Below are 12,628 nucleotides of genomic sequence, written 5' to 3' on the forward strand. Positions count from 1 at the left end.
GCCGCGTTGCACGGGAGAATGTGAAAAGTGTTCATATGGAGTAAAAACCTGAGAAATCCGTCCGTTTTCGTCATTTGTTATCGAATCGATTTAAAGCCAGATCGTCACATTGGCCTCTCTTCACTCTGAAACGGTTACATTTATCGTCTGCAGAGCTATGTCGCGTGCTGCCGTATGCGTAGACACTAAAAGCACCATAGTAGAACACAGAAGAAGCTTCTAAATTGAAGTAATAGCCAGTAAGAAGTAGTACAATTCAATTTTTAATTATCGATTATTCACCTTTTAGCCGGCTTTGGTGGCTTGGACATGACCTAGGACCTTAAGATTTTGCATGAAAGGAGGACTAGCAGCCGCGTTGCACGGGAGAATGTGAAAAGTGTTCATATGGAGTAAAAACCTGAGAAACCCGTCCGTTTTCGTCATTTGTTATCGAATCGATTTAAAGCCAGATCGTCACATTGGCCGCTTTTCTCTCTGAGACGGTTGCATTTATCGTCTGCAAAGCTATGTCGCGTGCTGCGGTATGTGGGGACACTAAAAGCACCATAGTAGAACACAGAATCAGCTTCTAAGTTGAAGTAATAGCCAGTAAGAAGTAGTACAATTCAAGTTTTAGTTGTCGATTATTCACTTTTTAGCCGGCTTTGGTGGCTTGGACATGACCTAGGACCTTAAGATTTTGCATGAAAGGAGGACTAGCAGCCGCGTTGCACGGGAGACTGTGAAAAGTGTTCATATGTAGTGAAAACCTGGGAAATCCGTCCGTTTTCGTTTTTTGTTATCGAATCGACTTAAAGCCAGATCGTTATATTGGCCGCTCTTCTCTCTGAAACGGTTACATTTATCGTCTGCAAAGCTAAGTCGCGTGCTGCGGTATGCGGAATACTAAAAGCACCATAGTAGAACACAGAAGAAGATTCTAAGTTGAAGTAATAGCCAGTAAGAAGTAGTACAATTCAAGTTTTAGTTAATGATTATTCACTTTTTAGCCGGATTTGGTGGCTTGGACATGAGTTGGAACCTTAAGATCTTGCATTATAGGAGGACTAGCAGCCGCGTTGCACGGGAGAATGTGAAAAGTGTTCGTATGTAGTAAAAAACTGAGAAACCCGGCCGTTTTCGTCATTTGTTATCGAATCGATTTAAAGCCAGATTGTCACATTGGCCGCTCTTCTCTCTGAAACGGTTACATTTATCGTCTGCGAAGCTATGTCGCGTGCTGCGGTATGTGGAGACACTAAAAGCACCATAATAGAACACAGAAGAAGCTTCTAAGTTGAAGTAATAGGCAGTAAGAAGTAGTACAATTCAAGTTTTAGTTATCGATTATTCACTTTTTAGCCGGCTTTGGTGGCTTGGACATGACCAAGGATCTTACGATTTTGCATGAAAGGAGGACTAGCAGCCGCGTTGCATGGGAGAATGTGAAAAGTGTTCATATGTAGTAAAAACCTGAGAAATCTGTCCATTTTCGTCATTTGTTATCGAATAGACTTGAAGCCAGATCGTCACATTGGCCGCTTTTCTCTCTGAGACGGTTACATTTATCGTCTGCAAAGCTATGTCGCGTGCTGCGGTATGTGGAGACACTAAAAGCACCATAGTAGAACACAGAAGAAGCTTCTAAGTTGAAGTAATAGCCAGTAAGAAGTAGTACAATTCAAGTTTTAGTTGTCGATTATTCACTTTTTAGCCGGATTTGGTGGCTTGGACATGACCTAGGACCTTAAGATTTTGCATGAAAGGAGGACTAGCAGCCGCGTTGCACGGGAGAATGTGAAAAGTGTTCATATGTAGTGAAAACCTGAGAAATCCGTCCGTTTTCGTCATTTGTTATCGAATCGACTTAAAGCCAGATCGTTATATTGGCCACTTTTCTCTCTGAGACGGTTACATTTATCGTCTGCAAAGCTATGTCGCGTGCTGCGGTATGCGGAACACTAAAAGCACCATAGTAGAACACAGAAGAAGATTCTAAGTTGAAGTAATAGCCAGTAAGAAGTAGTACAATTCAAGTTTTAGTTATTGATTATTCACTTTTTAGCCGGATTTGGTGGCTTGGACATGAGGTGGAACCTTAAGATTTTGCATTATAGGAGGACTAGCAGCCGCGTTGCATGGGAGAATGTGAAAAGTGTTCATATGGAGTAAAAACCTGAGAAATCCGTCCGTTATCGTAATTTGTTATCGAATCGACTTAAAGCCAGATCGTCACATTGGCCGCTTTTCTCTCTGAGACGGTTACATTTATCGTCTGCAAAGCTATGTCGCGTGCTGCGGTATGCGGGAACACTAAAAGCACCATAGTAGAACACAGAAGATGCTTCTAAGTTGAAGTAATAGCCAGTAAGAAGTAGTACAATTCAAGTTTTGTTATCGATTATTCACCTTTTAGCCGGCTTTGGTGGCTTGGACATGACCAAGGACCTTACGATTTTGCATGAAAGGAAGACTAGCAGCCGCGTTGCATGGGAGAATGTGAAAAGTGTTCGTATGTAGTAAAAACCTGAGAAATCTGTCCATTGTCGTCATTTGTTATCGAATCGACTTAAAGCCAGATCGTTATATTGGCCGCTTTTCTCTCTGAGACGGTTACATTTATCGTCTGCAAAGCTATGTCACGTGCTGCGGTATGCGGAACACTAAAAGCACCATAGTAGAACACAGAAGAAGATTCTAAGTTGAAGTAATAGCCAGTAAGAAGTAGTACAATTCAAGTTTTAGTTATTGATTATTCACTTTTTAGCCGGATTTGGTGGCTTGGTCATGAGGTGGAACCTTAAGATTTTGCATGATAGGAGGACTAGCAGCCGCGTTGCATGGGAGAATGTGAAAAGTGTTCATATGTAGTAAAAACCTGAGAAACCCGGCCGTTTTCGTTATTTGTTATCGAACGATTTAAAACCAGATCGTCACATTGGCTGCTCTTCTCTCTGAAACGGTTACATTTATCGTCTGCAAAGCTATGTCGCGTGCTGCGGTATGCGGGAATACTAAAAGCACCATAGCAGAACACAGAAGAAGCTTCTAAGTTGAAGTAATAGCCAGTAAGAAGTAGTACAACTCAAGTTTTAATTATCGATTATTCACTTTTTAGCCGGCTTTGGTGGCTTGGATAAGACCTAGGACCTTAAGATTTTGCATGAAAAGGAGGACTAGCAGCCGCGTTGCACGGGAGAATGTGAAAAGTGTTCATATGGAGTAAAAACCTGAGAAATCCGTCCGTTATCGTCATTTGTTATCGAATCGACTTAAAGCCAGATCGTCACATTGGCCGCTTTTCTCTCTGAGACTGTTACATTTATCGTCTGCAAAGCTATGTCGCGTGCTGCGGTATGCGGAGACACTAAAAGCACCATATTAGAACACAGAAGAAACTTCTAAGTTGAAGTAATAGCCAGTAAGAAGTAGTACAATTAAAGTTTTAGTTATCGATTATTCACCTTTTAGCCGGCTTTGGTGGCTTGGACATGACCTAGGACCTTTAGATTTTGCATGAAAGGAGGATTAGCAGCCGCTTTGCATGGGAGAATGTGAAAAGTGTTCATATGTAGTAAAAACCTGAGAAATCTGTCCATTTTCGTCATTTGTTATCGAATCGACTTAAAACCAGATCGTCACATTGGCCGCTTTTCTCTCTGAGACGGTTACATTTATCGTCTGCAAAGCTATGTCGCGTGCTGCGGTATGTGGAGACACTAAAAGCACCATAGTAGAACACAGAAGAAGCTTCTAAGTTGAAGTAATAGCCAGTAAGAAGTAGTACAATTCAAGTTTTAGTTGTCGATTATTCACTTTTTAGCCGGATTTGGTGGCTTGGACATGACCTAGGACCTTAAGATTTTGCATGAAAGGAGGACTAGCAGCCGCGTTGCACGGGAGAATGTGAAAAGTGTTCATATGTAGTGAAAACCTGAGAAATCCGTCCGTTTTCGTCATTTGTTATCGAATCGACTTAAAGCCAGATCGTTATATTGGCCACTTTTCTCTCTGAGACGGTTACATTTATCGTCTGCAAAGCTATGTCGCGTGCTGCGGTATGCGGAACACTAAAAGCACCATAGTAGAACACAGAAGAAGATTCTAAGTTGAAGTAATAGCCAGTAAGAAGTAGTACAATTCAAGTTTTAGTTATTGATTATTCACTTTATAGCCGGATTTGGTGGCTTGGACATGAGGTGGAACCTTAAGATTTTGATGAAAGGAGGACTAGCAGCCGCGTTGCACGGGAGAATGTGAAAAGTGTTCATATGGAGTAAAAACCTGAGAAATCCGTCCGTTTTCGTCATTTGTTATCGAATCGATTTAAAGCCAGATCGTCACATTGGCCTCTCTTCACTCTGAAACGGTTACATTTATCGTCTGCAGAGCTATGTCGCGTGCTGCCGTATGCGAAGACACTAAAAGCACCATAGTAGAACACAGAAGAAGCTTCTAAATTGAAGTAATAGCCAGTAAGAAGTAGTACAATTCAATTTTTAATTATCGATTATTCACCTTTTAGCCGGCTTTGGTGGCTTGGACATGACCTAGGACCTTAAGATTTTGCATGAAAGGAGGACTAGCAGCCGCGTTGCACGGGAGAATGTGAAAAGTGTTCATATGGAGTAAAAACCTGAGAAACCCGTCCGTTTTCGTCATTTGTTATCGAATCGATTTAAAGCCAGATCGTCACATTGGCCGCTTTTCTCTCTGAGACGGTTACATTTATCGTCTGCAAAGGTATGTCGCGTGCTGCGGTATGTGGGGACACTAAAAGCACCATAGTAGAACACAGAATCAGCTTCTAAGTTGAAGTAATAGCCAGTAAGAAGTAGTACAATTCAAGTTTTAGTTGTCGATTATTCACTTTTTAGCCGGCTTTGGTGGCTTGGACATGACCTAGGACCTTAAGATTTTGCATGAAAGGAGGACTAGCAGCCGCGTTGCACGGGAGAATGTGAAAAGTGTTCATATGTAGTAAAAACCTGAGAAATCTGTCCATTTTCGTCATTTGTTATCGAATCGACTTAAAGCCAGATCGTCACATTGGCCGCTTTTCTCTCTGAGACGGTTACATTTATCGTCTGCAAAGCTATGTCGCGTGATGCGGTATGTGGAGACACTAAAAGCACCATAGTAGAACACAGAAGAAGCTTCTAAGTTGAAGTAATAGCCAGTAAGAAGTAGTATAATTCAAGTTTTAGTTGTCGATTGTTCACTTTTTAGCCGGCTTTGGTGGCTTGGACATGACCTAGGACCTTAAGATTTTGCATGAAAGGAGGACTAGCAGCCGCGTTGCACGGGAGACTGTGAAAAGTGTTCATATGTAGTGAAAACCTGGGAAATCCGTCCGTTTTCGTTTTTTGTTATCGAATCGACTTAAAGCCAGATCGTTATATTGGCCGCTCTTCTCTCTGAAACGGTTACATTTATCGTCTGCAAAGCTAAGTCGCGTGCTGCGGTATGCGGAATACTAAAAGCACCATAGTAGAACACAGAAGAAGATTCTAAGTTGAAGTAATAGCCAGTAAGAAGTAGTACAATTCAAGTTTTAGTTAATGATTATTCACTTTTTAGCCGGATTTGGTGGCTTGGACATGAGGTGGAACCTTAAGATCTTGCATTATAGGAGGACTAGCAGCCGCGTTGCACGGGAGAATGTGAAAAGTGTTCGTATGTAGTAAAAAACTGAGAAACCCGGCCGTTTTCGACATTTGTTATCGAATCGATTTAAAGCCAGATTGTCACATTGGCCGCTCTTCTCTCTGAAACGGTTACATTTATCGTCTGCGAAGCTATGTCGCGTGCTGCGGTATGTGGAGACACTAAAAGCACCATAGTAGAACACAGAAGAAGCTTCTAAGTTGAAGTAATAGGCAGTAAGAAGTAGTACAATTCAAGTTTTAGTTATCGATTATTCACTTTTTAGGCTTCTTTGGTGGCTTGGACATGACCAAGGATCTTACGATTTTGCATGAAAGGAGGACTAGCAGCCGCGTTGCATGGGAGAATGTGAAAAGTGTTCATATGTAGTAAAAACCTGAGAAATCTGTCCATTTTCGTCATTTGTTATCGAATAGACTTGAAGCCAGATCGTCACATTGGCCGCTTTTCTCTCTGAGACGGTTACATTTATCGTCTGCAAAGCTATGTCGCGTGCTGCGGTATGTGGAGACACTTAAAGCACCATAGTAGAACACAGAAGAAGCTTCTAAGTTGAAGTAATAGCCAGTAAGAAGTAGTACAATTCAAGTTTTAGTTGTCGATTATTCACTTTTTAGCCGGATTTGGTGGCTTGGACATGACCTAGGACCTTAAGATTTCGCATGAAAGGAGGACTAGCAGCCGCGTTGCACGGGAGAATGTGAAAAGTGTTCATATGTAGTGAAAACCTGAGAAATCCGTCCCTTTTCGTCATTTGTTATCGAATCGACTTAAAGCCAGATCGTTATATTGGCCACTTTTCTCTCTGAGACGGTTACATTTATCGTCTGCAAAGCTATGTCGCGTGCTGCGGTATGCGGAACACTAAAAGCACCATAGTAGAACACAGAAGAAGATTCTAAGTTGAAGTAATAGCCAGTAAGAAGTAGTACAATTCAAGTTTTAGTTATTGATTATTCACTTTTTAGCCGGATTTGGTGGCTTGGACATGAGGTGGAACCTTAAGATTTTGCATTATAGGAGGACTAGCAGCCGCGTTGCATGGGAGAATGTGAAAAGTGTTCATATGGAGTAAAAACCTGAGAAATCCGTCCGTTATCCTAATTTGTTATCGAATCGACTTAAAGCCAGATCGTCACATTGGCCGCTTTTCTCTCTGAGACGGTTACATTTATCGTCTGCAAAGCTATGTCGCGTGCTGCGGTATGCGGGAACACTAAAAGCACCATAGTAGAACACAGAAGAAGCTTCTAAGTTGAAGTAATAGCCAGTAAGAAGTAGTACAATCCAAGTTTTGTTATCGATTATTCACCTTTTAGCCGGCTTTGGTGGCTTGGACATGACCAAGGACCTTTAGATTTTGCATGAAAGGAGGATTAGCAGCCGCTTTGCATGGGAGAATGTGAAAAGTGTTCATATGTAGTAAAAACCTGAGAAATCTGTCCATTTTCGTCATTTGTTATCGAATCGACTTAAAACCAGATCGTCACATTGGCCGCTTTTCTCTCTGAGACGGTTACATTTATCGTCTGCAAAGCTATGTCGCGTGCTGCGGTATGTGGAGACACTAAAAGCACCATAGTAGAACACAGAAGAAGCTTCTAAGTTGAAGTAATAGCCAGTAAGAAGTAGTACAATTCAAGTTTTAGTTGTCGATTATTCACTTTTTAGCCGGATTTGGTGGCTTGGACATGACCTAGGACCTTAAGATTTTGCATGAAAGGAGGACTAGCAGCCGCGTTGCACGGGAGAATGTGAAAAGTGTTCATATGTAGTGAAAACCTGACAAATCCGTCCGTTTTCGTCATTTGTTATCGAATCGACTTAAAGCCAGATCGTTATATTGGCCACTTTTCTCTCTGAGACGGTTACATTTATCGTCTGCAAAGCTATGTCGCGTGCTGCGGTATGCGGAACACTAAGAGCACCATAGCAGAACACAGAAGAAGATTCTAAGTTGAAGTAATAGCCAGTAAGAAGTAGTACAATTCAAGTTTTAGTTATTGATTATTCACTTTATAGCCGGATTTGGTGGCTTGGACATGAGGTGGAACCTTAAGATTTTGATGAAAGGAGGACTAGCAGCCGCGTTGCACGGGAGAATGTGAAAAGTGTTCATATGGAGTAAAAACCTGAGAAATCCGTCCGTTTTCGTCATTTGTTATCGAATCGATTTAAAGCCAGATCGTCACATTGGCCTCTCTTCACTCTGAAACGGTTACATTTATCGTCTGCAGAGCTATGTCGCGTGCTGCCGTATGCGTAGACACTAAAAGCACCATAGTAGAACACAGAAGAAGCTTCTAAATTGAAGTAATAGCCAGTAAGAAGTAGTACAATTCAATTTTTAATTATCGATTATTCACCTTTTAGCCGGCTTTGGTGGCTTGGACATGACCTAGGACCTTAAGATTTTGCATGAAAGGAGGACTAGCAGCCGCGTTGCACGGGAGAATGTGAAAAGTGTTCATATGGAGTAAAAACCTGAGAAACCCGTCCGTTTTCGTCATTTGTTATCGAATCGACTTAAAGCCAGATCGTCACATTGGCCGCTTTTCTCTCTGAGACGGTTACATTTATCGTCTGCAAAGCTATGTCGCGTGCTGCGGTATGCGGGAACACTAAAAGCACCATAGTAGAACACAGAAGAAGCTTCTAAGTTGAAGTAATAGCCAGTAAGAAGTAGTACAATCCAAGTTTTGTTATCGATTATTCACCTTTTAGCCGGCTTTGGTGGCTTGGACATGACCAAGGACCTTTAGATTTTGCATGAAAGGAGGATTAGCAGCCGCTTTGCATGGGAGAATGTGAAAAGTGTTCATATGTAGTAAAAACCTGAGAAATCTGTCCATTTTCGTCATTTGTTATCGAATCGACTTAAAACCAGATCGTCACATTGGCCGCTTTTCTCTCTGAGACGGTTACATTTATCGTCTGCAAAGCTATGTCGCGTGCTGCGGTATGTGGAGACACTAAAAGCACCATAGTAGAACACAGAAGAAGCTTCTAAGTTGAAGTAATAGCCAGTAAGAAGTAGTACAATTCAAGTTTTAGTTGTCGATTATTCACTTTTTAGCCGGATTTGGTGGCTTGGACATGACCTAGGACCTTAAGATTTTGCATGAAAGGAGGACTAGCAGCCGCGTTGCACGGGAGAATGTGAAAAGTGTTCATATGTAGTGAAAACCTGACAAATCCGTCCGTTTTCGTCATTTGTTATCGAATCGACTTAAAGCCAGATCGTTATATTGGCCACTTTTCTCTCTGAGACGGTTACATTTATCGTCTGCAAAGCTATGTCGCGTGCTGCGGTATGCGGAACACTAAGAGCACCATAGCAGAACACAGAAGAAGATTCTAAGTTGAAGTAATAGCCAGTAAGAAGTAGTACAATTCAAGTTTTAGTTATTGATTATTCACTTTATAGCCGGATTTGGTGGCTTGGACATGAGGTGGAACCTTAAGATTTTGATGAAAGGAGGACTAGCAGCCGCGTTGCACGGGAGAATGTGAAAAGTGTTCATATGGAGTAAAAACCTGAGAAATCCGTCCGTTTTCGTCATTTGTTATCGAATCGATTTAAAGCCAGATCGTCACATTGGCCTCTCTTCACTCTGAAACGGTTACATTTATCGTCTGCAGAGCTATGTCGCGTGCTGCCGTATGCGTAGACACTAAAAGCACCATAGTAGAACACAGAAGAAGCTTCTAAATTGAAGTAATAGCCAGTAAGAAGTAGTACAATTCAATTTTTAATTATCGATTATTCACCTTTTAGCCGGCTTTGGTGGCTTGGACATGACCTAGGACCTTAAGATTTTGCATGAAAGGAGGACTAGCAGCCGCGTTGCACGGGAGAATGTGAAAAGTGTTCATATGGAGTAAAAACCTGAGAAACCCGTCCGTTTTCGTCATTTGTTATCGAATCGATTTAAAGCCAGATCGTCACATTGGCCGCTTTTCTCTCTGAGACGGTTACATTTATCGTCTGCAAAGCTATGTCGCGTGCTGCGGTATGTGGGGACACTAAAAGCACCATAGTAGAACACAGAATCAGCTTCTAAGTTGAAGTAATAGCCAGTAAGAAGTAGTACAATTCAAGTTTTAGTTGTCGATTATTCACTTTTTAGCCGGCTTTGGTGGCTTGGACATGCCCTAGGACCTTAAGATTTTGCATGAAAGGAGGACTAGCAGCCGCGTTGCACGGGAGAATGTGAAAAGTGTTCATATGTAGTAAAAACCTGAGAAATCTGTCCATTTTCGTCATTTGTTATCGAATCGACTTAAAGCCAGATCGTCACATTGGCCGCTTTTCTCTCTGAGACGGTTACATTTATCGTCTGCAAAGCTATGTCGCGTGATGCGGTATGTGGAGACACTAAAAGCACCATAGTGGAACACAGAAGAAGCTTCTAAGTTGAAGTAATAGCCAGTAAGAAGTAGTATAATTCAAGTTTTAGTTGTCGATTGTTCACTTTTTAGCCGGCTTTGGTGGCTTGGACATGACCTAGGACCTTAAGATTTTGCATGAAAGGAGGACTAGCAGCCGCGTTGCACGGGAGACTGTGAAAAGTGTTCATATGTAGTGAAAACCTGGGAAATCCGTCCGTTTTCGTTTTTTGTTATCGAATCGACTTAAAGCCAGATCGTTATATTGGCCGCTCTTCTCTCTGAAACGGTTACATTTATCGTCTGCAAAGCTAAGTCGCGTGCTGCGGTATGCGGAATACTAAAAGCACCATAGTAGAACACAGAAGAAGATTCTAAGTTGAAGTAATAGCCAGTAAGAAGTAGTACAATTCAAGTTTTAGTTAATGATTATTCACTTTTTAGCCGGATTTGGTGGCTTGGACATGAGGTGGAACCTTAAGATCTTGCATTATAGGTGGACTAGCAGCCGCGTTGCACGGGAGAACGTGAAAAGTGTTCGTATGTAGTAAAAAACTTAGAAACCCGGCCGTTTTCGTCATTTGTTATCGAATCGATTTAAAGCCAGATTGTCACATTGGCCGCTCTTCTCTCTGAAACGGTTACATTTATCGTCTGCGAAGCTATGTCGCGTGCTGCGGTATGTGGAGACACTAAAAGCACCATAGTAGAACACAGAAGAAGCTTCTAAGTTGAAGTAATAGGCAGTAAGAAGTAGTACAATTCAAGTTTTAGTTATCGATTATTCACTTTTTAGCCGGCTTTGGTGGCTTGGACATGACCAAGGATCTTACGATTTTGCATGAAAGGAGGACTAGCAGCCGCGTTGCATGGGAGAATGTGAAAAGTGTTCATATGTAGTAAAAACCTGAGAAATCTGTCCATTTTCGTCATTTGTTATCGAATAGACTTGAAGCCAGATCGTCACATTGGCCGCTTTTCTCTCTGAGACGGTTACATTTATCGTCTGCAAAGCTATGTCGCGTGCTGCGGTATGTGGAGACACTAAAAGCACCATAGTAGAACACAGAAGAAGCTTCTAAGTTGAAGTAATAGCCAGTAAGAAGTAGTACAATTCAAGTTTTAGTTGTCGATTATTCACTTTTTAGCCGGATTTGGTGGCTTGGACATGACCTAGGACCTTAAGATTTTGCATGAAAGGAGGACTAGTAGCCGCGTTGCACGGGAGAATGTGAAAAGTGTTCATATGTAGTAAAAACCTGAGAAATCCGTCCGTTTTCGTCATTTGTTATCGAATCGACTTAAAGCCCGATCGTCATATTGGCCGCTTTTCTCTCTGAGACGGTTACATTAATCGTGTGCAAAGCTATGTCGCGTGCTGCGGTATGCGGGAACACTAAAAGCACCATAGTAGAACACAGAAGAAGATTCTAAGTTGAAGTAATAGCCAGTAAGAAGTAGTACAATTCAAGTTTTAGTTATTGATTATTCACTTTTTAGCCGGATTTGGTGGCTTGGACATGAGGTGGAACCTTAAGATTTTGCATTATAGGAGGACTAGCAGCCGCGTTGCATGGGAGAATGTGAAAAGTGTTCATATGGAGTAAAAACCTGAGAAATCCGTCCGTTATCCTAATTTGTTATCGAATCGACTTAAAGCCAGATCGTCACATTGGCCGCTTTTCTCTCTGAGACGGTTACATTTATCGTCTGCAAAGCTATGTCGCGTGCTGCGGTATGCGGGAACACTAAAAGCACCATAGTAGAACACAGAAGAAGCTTCTAAGTTGAAGTAATAGCCAGTAAGAAGTAGTACAATTCAAGTTTTGTTATCGATTATTCACCTTTTAGCCGGCTTTGGTGGCTTGGACATGACCAAGGACCTTACGATTTTGCATGAAAGGGAGACTAGCAGCCGCGTTGCATGGGAGAATGTGAAAAGTGTTCGTATGTAGTAAAAACCTGAGAAATCTGTCCATTGTCGTCATTTGTTATCGAATCGACTTAAAGCCAGATCGTTATATTGGCCGCTTTCTCTCTGAGACGGTTACATTTATCGTCTGCAAAGCTATGTCACGTGCTGCGGTATGCGGAACACTAAAAGCACCATAGTAGAACACAGAAGAAGATTCTAAGTTGAAGTAATAGCCAGTCAGAAGTAGTACAATTCAAGTTTTAGTTATTGATTATTCACTTTTTAGCCGGATTTGGTGGCTTGGTCATGAGGTGGAACCTTAAGATTTTGCATGATAGGAGGACTAGCAGCCGCGTTGCACGGGAGAATGTGAAAAGTGTTCATATGGAGTAAAAACCTGAGAAATCTGTCCATTTTCGTCATTTGTTATCGAATCGACTTAAAACCAGATCGTCACATTGGCCGCTTTTCTCTCTGAGACGGTTACATTTATCGTCTGCAAAGCTATGTCGCGTGCTGCGGTATGTGGCGACACTAAAAGCACCATAGTAGAACACAGAAGGAGCTTCTAAGTTGAAGTAATAGCCAGTAAGAAGTAGTACAATTCAAGTTTTAGTTGTCGATTATTCACTTTTTAGCCGGCTTTGGTGGCTTGGACATGACCTAGGACCTTAA

The sequence above is a fragment of the Schistocerca gregaria genome, unplaced genomic scaffold, assembly GCF_023897955.1.
Source record: "Schistocerca gregaria isolate iqSchGreg1 unplaced genomic scaffold, iqSchGreg1.2 ptg000251l, whole genome shotgun sequence".
Lineage (NCBI taxonomy): Eukaryota > Metazoa > Arthropoda > Insecta > Orthoptera > Acrididae > Schistocerca > Schistocerca gregaria.